Source organism: Choloepus didactylus, chromosome 2 (genome assembly GCF_015220235.1).
Source record: "Choloepus didactylus isolate mChoDid1 chromosome 2, mChoDid1.pri, whole genome shotgun sequence".
Taxonomy (NCBI): Eukaryota; Metazoa; Chordata; class Mammalia; order Pilosa; family Megalonychidae; genus Choloepus; species Choloepus didactylus.
The window spans coordinates 32929735-32943143 of record NC_051308.1 but is presented as its reverse complement, the minus strand read 5'-3'; the positions used below and the strand labels follow the sequence as shown (position 1 = coordinate 32943143).

The 13409-nt window shown below is 41.2% G+C and overlaps 1 protein-coding gene and 1 long non-coding RNA gene across 9 annotated transcripts in view; one reads left to right on the top strand and one right to left on the bottom strand.

Moving 5' to 3' along the window:
- Window positions 1-9394: 9394 nt before the first annotated feature.
- LOC119524087 lies at window positions 9395-12225 on the bottom strand. 2 transcript variants are annotated; one of them, XR_005214761.1, is made up of 4 exons: window positions 11710-12225; window positions 11282-11384; window positions 10937-11128; window positions 9395-10856 (listed from the first exon to the last, which is right to left on the bottom strand). It is a non-coding gene; the product is annotated as an uncharacterized LOC119524087 (long non-coding RNA). The 2 variants fall into 2 exon arrangements; XR_005214762.1 differs by lacking the exon at window positions 11282-11384 and having other exon boundaries at window positions 11710-12221.
- Window positions 11813-13409, top strand: part of PSEN2 (presenilin 2) — a 27775-nt gene continuing 26178 nt past the window's right edge. For 3 of the 7 annotated variants that reach the window (XR_005214760.1, XM_037822713.1, XM_037822728.1), the window contains exon 1: window positions 11833-11890. The gene's annotated coding sequence lies outside the window, so the exon portion shown is untranslated. Of the gene's footprint in view, window positions 11891-11961; window positions 12033-13409 lie in introns of those variants that run through there. The other 4 variants (XM_037822720.1, XM_037822740.1, XM_037822741.1 and 1 more) reach the window with 4 other exon arrangements.

Below are 13409 nucleotides of genomic sequence, written 5' to 3'. Positions count from 1 at the left end.
CTGCTTTTGGATGCCCTTTAGTACCTTAAAATAATATATTTTAAAAATGTTTTGTCTAGAATTTATAATTGTTATATGTGAGAAGATTGGACTGATACAAGCTACTCTGCCATTATTGACATATGAGACCTCCCCTTAATTATTCAAAAGTTTTTAAAACTTCTGGTGTCCCACCCTCCCCTCTCCGCCATCAGAAGATGGGGAAGAAAAAAATTAAAGCAGCTAGCCTGTATCCATTCCTCCATTCCTCTCCTGATTACTGGAAGGACACTCCCAGGGAAGTAAAGAGGCTGGTGACCTGATTCAATCTCTTTATAAATATGCTGATAACTGGATATTTGCTAGGAGGAGGGTGCTTATTAGTGAGATTCTTTTAATACAATGTCTCTGGTTTAGAATTGTATATGGTAAACAAAGAATCTATGGATTTATGGGTATAGAAGGTCACATTAGTTTTACAACTCTCTGGGATATAAAATGGAGATGTTTCACAACCTGAATGCCCCCACCCCCTCTATGTGAGGGGACCCACAAACTTCATTAGAGACCTCATATAATACTCTGGGCCAGAGAGGGCATGTTCAGTGCAGGAAGGAAGGACCTGGGAGCCACACCGATGTCTCAGAACTACCTCTACTTTGTGCCTCTTGATTACTTGTATCAGTAAAATTTGATACTGGCAAGCTCGCTGACTCATGAGGATCTGATTTGATATGACCCCATATGTTAGCTCAGGAAATATTTATTATAAATATTGAAAATGGGCTGATAGCTTTATGGTAGAAAGTGTGTATAAATTATTAAGAAAAGCATCAAGAAACCAAAAGATATGTAGATCAAGGACTCAGGCAATCCACAAAGGAGGAAATATAAATGGTAAACAAATATGGAATAAAAGATTCATGCTTCCTAGCAATGTACAGTAAAACAACATGAAGTTTTTTCATCTATCAAATTAGCAAAGTTTTTTTTTTTTTTTTTTTTAATGGTAATATCTAATAACAGTCAGGATAGAGTGAAAGAAGCCCTCCCATTCCCTTCTGGGAGAGTATACTTCGATGTAAATCTTCTGAAGAGCAATTTTATAATATGCCTTAAAAGTCCCAGTAATTTCATTTTTGAAGATTTATCCTAAGGAATAATTCTAAATACAAGGGGAAAAATTCATGCCCTTACAATTAAAAATTGGAAATCATCTAGAAAGTACAGCAATAGGTGAATGGTTAAATAAGGTATGGTGTATATGTTCCAGTTTGCTAAGGCAAAACATACCAGAAATGGATTGGCTTTTATAAAGGGATTTATTTGGTTACAAAGTTATAGTCTTAAGGCCATAAAAGTGTCCAAGCTAAGGCGTCAATAACAGGGTACCTTCACAGAAGAATGGCCAATGGCCTCTGGAACACCTCTGTTGTCTGGGGAGGCACACGGCTAGCACCTTCTTCCTTTGCTCCCAGGTTGTGTTTCAAAATGGCTTTCTCCCAGGACGTTTCCCTCTAGGCGTCTGGGGGTATTCTCTTAGTTTCTCCCAGGCAAACTCTGGAGTAGCAAGTGGCTACTTCCAATGGCCATCTTCAAAATGCCTCTCTTGGCTTTAGCCCAGAATGTCACTCTCAGCTACTCTGAGCTCCTTCTGTCTGTGAACTCTTTCATAGGACTCCAGTGATTTAATCAAGACCCACCCTGAATGGGTGGGGTAAGACTTCCACAGAAATTATCCAATCAAAGGTCTTGCCCATAGTTGATTGTGTCATATCTCTATGAAAACAAGCAAAGGAGTCCAACCTAATCAACACTAATACGTCTGCCCCCACAAGATTGCATTAACGAACATGGCGTTTTGGGGGGCATAATACATCCAAACCGGCACCGTATCCATTCACAGGAATTCTGTCCCACTATTTCGAATAATGTTTATGAAAACTATACAAGAATAAGTGCATATAATACAATGTTAAGGGGGGAAAAGCAGGCTACAAAATGATTTACATATTGTATTAAAAAAAAAAAAACTGGAAGGAAATACACCAACATGTTACCACTGGTTATCTTTGGGAGGTGACCGTAAGTTAGTTTTCTCCTTTTTACTATTTAGAATTTTTAATTTTTCTTTGATGATGTATTTTCAAATAGAAACAAACTCTGTAAAGCCAGAGATAATGATAAGTGTTGATTACTATATCATAATCCAGTATTACCTTATTATTTAGATGTGGAAGAAAACAAACTGTAATGAAACTAAATATTATCCAAACATACACATTACCTCTTTTCCCTCTACCTTCAATGAAGTAATTCCTCACTAAATAGGAATAACCATTTGATAGCTACTAATTTCCCTTAGAAATAACATGTATAGTGGTTCACAAAACCAAAGAAAATGAACAAGATGCAAGACTATTTAAAAAGAAAAGCATTTGCCATATTTTATGCAAAGTATGTGCTGTGCATTTCATAAATCTTGTTAGAAACACATCAACAAGGTGGATGTACACATCCTTGAATGGTTTAAAGAAAAAAACACCAAAATGCTAAGCCTATCTACTCTGTCTGATAGAGATATAGGATGAAGGTGGAGCTGCCTTTAGATGAGATGGCTTAAATCAGTGTGTTCTGCAGACATTTGGGATCTGTGTGGGCAAACTGGTTTTCAAGACACCATGAGACATTGTTATTGCTCTTTCCCTACGTAGACATATATACTGAGAAACAAAGGCATCGGTGGGTAAAGCTGCTGGTGCCAACTCAGTGGCTCCAAACAGTACTAGTAGTGTTAGTATTCTTCACTGCCACTAATTTAGTGGTTTTTAAAAAAAAGCCAGTTTTGATAGAGAATATTCTCAATAAAGCATAAAAATTATTAATTTTATTAAATCTCTATCCTTGCTCAAGGATCATTTTTTTTTTTTATTTTTTTATTTATTTTTTTTTAAATCATCATTTTATTGAGATATATTCACATACCACGCAGTCATACAAAACAAATTGTACTTTCGATTGTTTACAGTACCATTACATAGTTGTACATTCATCACCTAAATCAATCCCTAACACCTTCATTAGCACACACACAAAAATAACAAGAATAATAATTAGAGTGAAAAAGAGCAATTGAAGTAAAAAAGAACACTGGGTACCTTTGTCTGTCTGTTTCCCTCCCCTACTTTTCTACACATCCATCCATAAACTAGACAAAGTGGTGTTTGGTCCTTATGGCTTTCCCAATCCCATTGTCACCCCTCATAAGCTACATTTTTATACAACTGTCTTCGAGATTCATGGGTTCTGGGTTGTAGTTTGATAGTTTCAGGTATCCACCACCAGCTACCCCAATTCTTTAGAACCTAAAAAGGGTTGTCTAAAGTGTGCATAAGAGTGCCCACCAGAGTGACCTCTCGGCTCCTTTTGGAATCTCTCTGCCACTGAAGCTTATTTCATTTCCTTTCACATCCCCCTTTTGGTCAAGAAGATGTTCTCCGTCCCACGGTGCCAGGTCTACATTCCTCCCTGGGAGTCATATTCCACGTTGCCAGGGAGATTCACTTCCCTGGGTGTCTGATCCCACGTAGGGGGGAGGGCAGTGATTTCACCTTTCAAGTTGGCTTAGCCAGAGAGAGAGGGCCACATCTGAGCAACAAAGAGGCATTCAGGAGGAGACTCTTAGGCACAAATACAGGGAGGCCTAGCCTCTCCTTTGCAGCAACCGTCTTCCCAAGGGTAAAACTTATGGTAGAGGGCTCAACCCATCAAACCACCAGTCCCCTATGTCTGTGGTCATGTTAGCAACCATGGAGGTGGGGTAGGCGAATACCCCTGCATTCTCCACAGGCTCCTCAAGGGGGCACTACATCTTTTTTTTTTTTTTTTTTTCCCCTTGTTTGTCTTTTTTCTTTTTTTTTTTTTTTTTTTTTTTTTAACTTTCCCTTCTTTTTTCAAATCACCTGTATGAAAAAAAAAGTTAAAAAGAAAACAAACATACAATAAAAGAGCATTTCAAAGAGACCATAGCAAAGGAGTAAGAAAAAGACAACTAACCTAAGATAACTGCTTAACTTCCAACATGTTCCTACTTTACCCCAAGAAAGTTACATAATATAGCAACATTTCAGTGAACTTGTTCCTACTACAACCATCAGAAATTAACAGACCATAGTCATTTCTGGGCATCCCCAGAACGTTAAATAGCTTATCTGTTCTTCCTGGATTATTGTTCCCCCTTCCTTAATTGCTCTCTACTGCTAGTTCCCCTACATTCTACATTATAAACCATTTGTTTTACATTTTTCAAAGTTCACATTAGTGGTAGCATATAATATTTCTCTTTTTGTGCCTGGCTTATTTCGCTCAGCATTATGTCTTCAAGGTTCATCCATGTTGTCATATGTTTCACCAGATCGTTCCTTCTTACTGCCGCGTAGTATTCCATCGTGTGTATATACCACATTTTATTTATCCACTCATCTGTTGAAGGACATTTGGGTTGTTTCCATCTCTTGGCAATTGTGAATAATGCTGCTATGAACATTGGCGTGCAGATATCTGTTCGTGTCACTGCTTTCCGATCTTCCGGGTATATACCGAGGAGTGCAATCGCTGGATCGAATGGTAGCTCTATATCTAGTTTTCTAAGGAACTGCCAGACTGACTTCCAGAGTGGCTGAACCATTATACAGTCCCACCAACAATGAATAAGAGTTCCAATTTCTCCACATCCCCTCCAGCATTTGTAGTTTCCTGTTTGTTTAATGGCAGCCATTCTAACCGGTGTTAGATGGTATCTCATTGTGGTCTTAATTTGCATCTCTCTAATAGCTAGTGAAGCTGAACATTTTTTCATGTGTTTCTTGGTCATTTGTATTTCCTCTTCAGAGAACTGTCTTTTCATATCTTTTGCCCATTTTATAATTGGGCTGTCTGTACTATTGTCATTGAGTTGTAGGATTTCTTTGTATATGCAAGATATCAGTCTTTTGTCAGATACATGGTTTCCAAAAATTTTTTCCCATTGAGTTGGCTGCCTCTTTACCTTTTTGAGAAATTCCTTTGAGGTGCAGAAACTTCTAAGCTTGAGGAGTTCCCATTTATCTATTTTCTCTTTTGTTGCTTGTGCTTTGGGTGTAAAGTCTAGGAAGTGGCCTCCTAATACAAGGTCTTGAAGATGTTTTCCTACATTATCTTCTAGGAGTTTTATGGTACTTTCTTTTATATTGAGATCTTTGGTCCATTTTGAGTTAATTTTTGTGTAGGGGGTGAGGTAGGGGTCCTCTTTCATTCTTTTGGATATGGATATCCAACTCTCCCAGCCCCATTTGTTGAAAAGACCATTATGGCTCAGTTCGGTGACTTTGGGGGCCTTATCAAAGATCAGTCGGCCATAGATCTGAGGGTCTATCTCTGAATTCTCAATTCGATTCCATTGATCTATATGTCTATCTTTGTGCCAGTACCATGCTGTCTTGGCAACTGTGGCTTTATAATAAGCTTCAAAGTCAGGGAGTGTAAGTCCTCCCACTTCGTTTTTCTTTTTTAGAGTGTCTTTAGCAATTCGAGGCATCTTCCCTTTCCAAATAAATTTGATAACTAGCTTTTCCAAGTCTGCAAAGTAGGTTGTTGGAATTTTGATTGGGATTGCATTGAATCTGTAGATGAGTTTGGGTAGAATTGACATCTTAATGACATTTAGCCTTCCTATCCATGAACATGGAATATTTCAAGGATCATTTTAACATTCTGTGTGGGGAAATAGGAAGTGAGCACAAAGCACTTCTGTGACACACTCAAGTACCTTGGTTGTCTCTAGGAAAAGCTCTTACGTGGTTTTGTGCATTGTAAGCTCTACTAGCTGATTTTTCCACGGAACACCTTCTTTTTGGAAAGAATTACAGACAACCTAGTTTTTCAGACTTGGGTATTTGGCAGACATTTTCTTGAAAATAAACAAGGTGAGCCTGTCATTTCAAGAGAAACAACTGATGGTATTTGTTGCCAATGATAAAACTTTAAGCTTTCAAGTGAAAAATGAGAATTCTGATAAACTTGTATTTGCCATTGAGAGCTTGATAGCTTCCCAATACTTAAAGACTTTTTGGATTAGATTGGTGGTTATATTAACAAATTAAAAAAAAAAAAACATTGTATAATGAAATGTGTCAACATTTGGAAGATGTTCATAACTCAGTGAACCACGTTTTTCCAAATGACCGATATATGATGTTACAAAACCATGCATGGGTAAAGGATCCATTCAAAAGGCAGGATAGACCAACGGCTTTTAAAATAATACAGTATAAAAAGTTCATTGATATGGTTTCGGATTCCTCATTGCAAATTAACTTTAAGAAAGTCAATTTGTTACATTAGCTACAGTAATAAAGAATAATTCACAATTATCTGAAAAGGGTACTAAAATATTTCTGCATTTTCCAACTACAAATCTGTGTAAGGCCAGATTTTCTTCATTTATGTCAACCAAAGCATATCATAACAGACTGAATGCAGAAGCAGATGTGAAAATCCAGTGTCTTCTGTTAAGCCAGACATTAAAGAGACCTGCAAAAATGTTATTAGTTTTCTATTGTTGCTATAACAAATTACAACAAACCTTGTGGTTTAACAACAATTTACTATCTTACAGTTCTGTAGGTCAGAAGCTGACGCAGCTCTCACTGGCCTAACACCAAAGTAGGGCTACATTATTTTTGGAGGGTCTAGGGAAGAATCTGTTTCCTTGCCTTTTCCAATTTCCAGAGTCCAACCAACCACATGCCTTGGCTCACGCTCCTCCCTCCATCTTCAAAACCTCTCTCCGGCTGACTTTTCTTCAGTAGTTACATCTCCCTCCAACCACAGCCAGGAAAGGCTCTCCACTTTAAAAATTAAATTATTAGATAATTCAATTCGAGATTCTTAACCTTAATCACATCTGCAAAGTCCCCATTCCCAGGTTCTGCGGATTAGGGCGTGGACCTCTTTGGGGGTCATTTATGAGCCTATCACAAGCGTAAAACAGTTTCACTTGGCTCGCTATTTTTTTTTCCAAAATATATTTTTCATAAAAATGCTATTTATGTTAACATGTAATGGATTTGTTATTACTTTTAAATAAATTACTAAATTTTTTTAAAATTTGTGAGTTTTAAGTTCAAATATAGTAAATATTGATGGATATAATCCACATAAACAAAAGCCTTTTGGAGTCCTCAATTTTCTTTTTAAGTGGTTTTGAGATATATTCACACATCACACAGTTCATCCAAAGTGTACAATCAGTAGTTCACAGTATCATCACATCATTGTACATTCACCACAACAATCAATTGTAGAACATTTTCATTACTAAAAAACAAAAACAACACAAAAAATCCCAAAACATCATCCCATACCCCTTATCCTCCAACCATTATTGACCCTTAGCATTGGTGTGGTACTTTTGTAACTGTTGATGAAAGAATATTAAAATATCACTATTAACTATAGTCCATAGTTTGCAATAGGTGCAATTTTTCCCATTGGAATCCTTGATTTGTTGTAGGAGAGTAAAGGGGTGTGAAACCAAACAGTTTGAAAACTCTCGCTTAAATTATTGAAATAGTAAAAGCAGACACCAGAAGAGCTTCTTAAAATAACACAAACATCCTCTAAGGATGGTTTGGAGTTGTTATGTACCCCAGAAAAGCCATGTTCTTTTAATCCATCCCTGTGGGTGCAGAACTATTTGGGTGGGACCTTTGGTTAGATTGTTTCAATTGAGGTGTGACCAAGCCCATTCAAGGTGGGTCTTAATCCCTTTACTAGGGTCCTTTATGAGAGGATGAAAGACAGAAAAAACTCAGAGGGCACAGAAAAAATGCCCTGGGACAAGCAAGGACAAGCAAGGAAGGACCCACAGAAACTGAAGGAGCCAGACCTAGAGAGAACAGTAGCTGGGAGAGAAGGATGAGCAGTCACCGGCCATACACCTTCCCATGTGACAGAGGAACCCTGGATGCCATTGGCTTTTCTTCAGAGAAGGTATTGTCGTGTTGATGCCTTAATTGGGACATTTTCATGGCCTTAGAACAGTAAATTTGTAACTAATAAATCCCCATGGTAAATGCCAACCCATTTCTGGTATATTGCATTCTGGCAGCTTTAGCAAACCAAAACACATAGAGAAAATGCTGTATTTGTGGTAAGTAAGCATCATAAGGTGAACTGACCAGAGTCTTTCAGGCGATTGCTGACAATGACCAGGCCTACTGGCAAAGACCTATCAAGGAGAGAGCTGCTTCTTTCAAGCATCCTTTTTGCCCAGCGTTCAGGACATCACTGGTGATACCTGGAGATCTGTTGCCAGCACCCAGGTTGTGTCTGAGTTTCTTGCCTGGCAGACTGACTCTATCTGGGAACCTTGTTGGTGAGAATATTCTGACATGGAAATGTGACTCTGCATTGTTCAAGAGTGAAGCAAAGAAATTGCTCACTCCATGGTGTGCCATGGGCAAGGTCCAATGCCACTAGTGCTCATCTACTCTTCTGATCATCTGCAACTCTCCATGATAAACAAGGCTTCCAATTTCCAAAATGTCTACCAAATCCTCATTTAAGAAAGTTTGAAAATAATACTAGAGAAAAACTGAACACAGAGGATGAAAATGTCAGTGGGTTTCTGTGATGGTTTGAAGCTGTTATGTGCCCCAGAAAAGATGTTCTTTTAATCATTCCTGTGCGTGTAGACCTATTGTGGGTGGGAACTTTTGGTTAGGTTATTTCAATTGAGATGTGACCCAGCCCATTCAAGGTGGGTCTTAATCCTCTTACTAAAGTCCTTTATGAGAGGATAAAAGACAGAAAAAGATCCCCAGAGAAGTTTAAAGAGAAAAGCCCCAGAGGACCCACAGAAAACAAAGAGGAAGCTACTGAAGCCAGCGGCTGAAAGTAATGAAACCCAGGAGAGAAGAACCAGCAGATGCCAGCCATGTGTCTTCCCAGGTGACAGAGACGTTCTGGATGCTGGCAGCCTATCTTTAGAGAAGGTATCATCCTGTTGATGCCTTAATTTGGACATTTTTCATGGCCTCAGAACTGAAAACTTGTACTCTCATAAATCCCCATCCTAAAAGTCAACCCATTTCTGGTATATTGCATTTCACCAGTTCTAGCAAACCAAAACAGTGACTTTTCTTTACTTTTCTATACTTTCCAATTTTTCTATAAGGTATCTAAATTTTACAATTAGAAAAAAATACTTATTTTAAAAGTACCCACCACCTAAAATATAAATGCAGTAAACAAACCGTTTAGAAAAGTTTAAAAAGGAAAATATAGCACAGAACTGCAAGATGGTAAATAGCAAATGTGTCAGTCAGATCAGGCTAAGTTATGATGCAATAACAAATGACTCCCAAGTTTCTGGGGTTTACATCAATGAAGGTTTATTTATCGTTCATACTACATGTTCTTCACACGTTGGCTATGGACCCAGTTTAATAGAGTGGCCCTTATCTGGAACATAGCTGATCTGGCAAAAAGAAAAGAGCATGGTGAAGCACGCCCAAAATCTGAAAGCCTCTGCCGAGAACTGCTAGCAGCTGCTGGCATTCCTTAAAGTCACCTGGCTGGTCCTGTGTTCAACAGGGAACAGAAGGTATGATCCCTGTGCAGTGAGGGGTGCAGAATAATCTTGAACAGTAGCACAGTGTCAAACAAAACAAAACAAAATCCCCACCTTAAATAGAGAGGAGAAGGAAGGAAGACAACATGGATTGAGTGTCTGCTGTGCTTCTGCCACTTTCATTTCTACTTCTGTTTTTATCTTCTTCATGATCCTCTGAGGGATATCATATCCCTTCAAACATGAGAAAACTGGGACCTAGAGAGTTAAGGTAACTTTCCTGGGTCTCGCAGCAAGTAAGTGGAAGAGATGGATTTCAAACCCAGGTCCATCTGGTTCTAAAGTTCAGTGATTAGTTTCTAAAGTGTGTTAAAAGGAAAAAAAAAATCCCATGAACACCAAAACCCGAAGCAGAGGTCATCCCTTCCTGATCTGAGGTCAACTTCAGGAAGGTGCTAATCCCTCACAAACCATCATGTGAAAAGCTGCTGAGAATGACAACCTCCAAGGAGAACTGCAAAGGGAATTAATTCATCAAAGATGACTCAGCCACAGCCTGGCCCACACTGACATGGAACGTTCCAGAGTAGAAAGGGCTGTTGCATCAGACAGAGTTGAGTTTCAGAGTTGGTTCTGCCACTCATTATCTGTACATATTTTGGGAAACACCTTCATCTTTGTAAGTCTCCAATTCCTCTTTTATAAATGGGTAATAATAATGTCTCCCCTCACAAAATTGCTCCAAGAATTCAAATAAGAGAAACAAATATAAGACACATATAATTGAGGTACTATAAATGTTCCTTCCCTAACCCTCCATTTCTTGCCTTAGAAAAGTTGATCCCATGACAGGAGTGCCTAGAAAGACACAGAACCTGCTCTAAAAACTTTCACGGGGCAGTAACGGAGATGAGTAGATAGATCTTTATGCCTTGTAGTAAATGATGTGCAAAGGAATGGAAGAGAGAGCTGTATGTAGTTCAATATAGCCAGAGGAGAACATGGTATGGTGGGACCGGGGTTGGAAAGGTTTGTGTATTAATCAAGCTATGGTTTAGCTGCATATAATGAAATCACAAAATAACAATGGCCTAAACAAGATGAAAGTTGTTTTTCCTTCCTTGAAACAAAGTCAGGAAGTAAGTAATTCCAAGCCAGTGGTTCCACAATCATTAAGGACTTTCTTCTATTTTATTGCTTCACTGTCCTCATGATCTTCGTGGTCCAAGTTGGCTGCCTGAGCTCCAGCCATCACCTCCATATTCTAAACAGCAGGAAGACTGAAAGTAAGAACATCCCCCTTATCTTCCCATCTTATTACCCAGACCATAGTTATGACCTCACCTAGAGTTGTCTGTGGGATTTGAGTGGACTGGTCCATGTGCAGTTGTCCATGTGTCTGGAGTTCAGGGGAGTGGATTAAGTTGGAGATTCAGCATTTGGCTTCATCAGCATAGAAGTAGCAGCTCTGGGCATGGCTGGATTTCCCAGGGAGAGTGTGCACAGTGAGGAAAGAATCCTGCTGAAGCTGGAACCCTGGAAACAAGGATGGGCAGCAGAGGTGAAGCCATGATGAAGGAGGAAAACAAGGAGAGTACAGTATCAAGGAGAAAAAATGCAATCAGCAGTGCCCAGTGTTCAAAGTGAGGCCACTCAGACAATGCTAAATCAATGAAAATCTCATCCTACCCCGTGGACTTCAATCCTAAAATTACAACCAATTCTGAGGTCATCAGTAGCCACTCCATCCCTGTTCAGTTTTATCCAGAGTTGCTGCTGGCTCTGAAGTTCTCTAGAAAACAGATGAGGAAATTTCTCATAATGTTAGGTCACATCAGACTCCCTCATTGTGCTCCCTCATTGCGGGAGTGTCGGGGGAACAAGGATCTAAATCTACGAGAAATGAGGCTGACAACGAAGCAAATGTCCTACTCCTCCCAACATGCTGCAAGACCCCTTGCAATTCCGGCCTCCACTCCTTTTAAGGTCATTGCCCACATCACTGATACTGCCCAGACCCAATGTCAGGTTTATCCTGTCGTCTGCCGACAAGACCCGAGCGGTGCGCTCCCGGCGGAGGCCGAGGGGCGGTCCAGGTCCTTCCGCCCGCTACGTACCTTCCTCCGGGCGGCCGGACCCCAGGTGGGCCAGAGTCGGGGTGGGAGAAGGAACGTAGCGTCGCAAACCAAGCCGGGGCGGGTCCGGGGGCGGGTCCGGGGCGGGGCCTGCGTCGGCGCCGGGTCCGGCCGGGCGCTTCGCCAGCCGCGTAAACACTGCCCGAGCCCCTCCGCGGAGCAGGTGAGCGGGCGGGGTTGGGGGCGCGCGGGCCGGGTGTGTGTCGCCCGCGGCGCGGAGAATTCAGGGTGGAGCCGCTGACCGGGCCTTGCCCTTCGCACGCCCCTCGCCTGGGCTGGTTGCGGCCCCGTCACCGGCTCCGATGGTGCGTCCCCCTGCGCGCGCCGCGGCCCCAGCTTCCATGGCGGGCGAGGGAGGGGAGAGGGGAGGGCGCTGGGAAAGCCGCTGTGGGAGCCGCCCGGGAACCGGGAGGTGGAGGAGACGTGAGGAGCGGTCCCCAGGCCGCGGGCCGCCAGCTCCACAGCGCCGCCGCCTCCTCCCCCACCCCGCCGCCGGAGCCGGTGGGCGCAGTGCGAGCAATTAAAGGGGCAGTGCAGTTAAAGGAACAGCGCACGTGGGTCTCGGGGCGTGTTGGCGGGGGCATTTTGTTCTTTTATCCTGGTCTGGGACCCGGTTTGTGCCCAATCTCTTGGTTTGGCAGTCCCGGGCGTGGAGAGGGGTAAGGTGGAGGTCTCCCTCCTATGTTGGGAACAGGGTCGCCGAGAAGCTTTCGTTATCAGCTGTGTTTGGCTGTTTGATCAGGCACTTAACAGCTGTAGCTAGAGTCCTCGCATTAAGCTTCTAAAACAAGCCAGTCCCCACTCTGAATTTTATCAGTGAAGAAACTGAGCCCACAGAGCTAAAGTGACTTTGTTCAAGGACTCTCAGGTAGGATATAGCAGAGCCAGGCTTTAGAACCCAGGTGTCCTGACTTCCAGTTATGCCCTCTTGATACCCAACAAACGGGGATTTTCTGCTGAGATGTCCATAACAGCCAATTTATGACACTGGGGTTTCAAAGAGAGAAAGATTTTATTGCTAAGTGCAAAGCAGAAGATCAGATGACCTCTTGGCCTAAAAATCTGTCTCCCCCAGTTTGAGGAGTTTAGGGTTTTTATGGATTCAAACAAGGGGAGATGGAATTGTTCCCATTGTAATAAACAAGTACAAGCAGCTACAATTTCTAAATGTGAAGGAGGCTAGCACTAAGCTAACCTGTGCAAGAACAAGTCCTTGGTTAATTCTGAGCTGAGTCAAGTTTCTTCATTAACATTAGGGGGTTGCCTTTGTGATTGTAAGACTCCAAAGTTGTAAAACAGGAACAAGTCCATGGTTAGTTCTGAGCTGATTCAAGTTCCTTCATTAACATTAGGGGTTGCCTTAGTGATTTTAAGACTATAAGGGGTACAAGGCCAGGGCCAGGCCTCAGGTTTTTACACTTTGCAATTCAATGGGTTTCAGTCATTTCAGGTTATTTCCTTTTGGCTATTGTACCATATACTGGAAAAGAAAAAGGCATCCATATAATGATGCACTCACCATAATGATTTGTTAAATCTTAATTTATCAGGTTACAGTCCAGACCTCAGCCCTTGGGCCCATTAAATGAAATGTCTTCCCTGTCTAATGACTTACTATGTGTTCCCTTTTTAAGTTATGAACCATTTTGGTGTAGTAACTGCCTATTGTCCCACCATCCCCA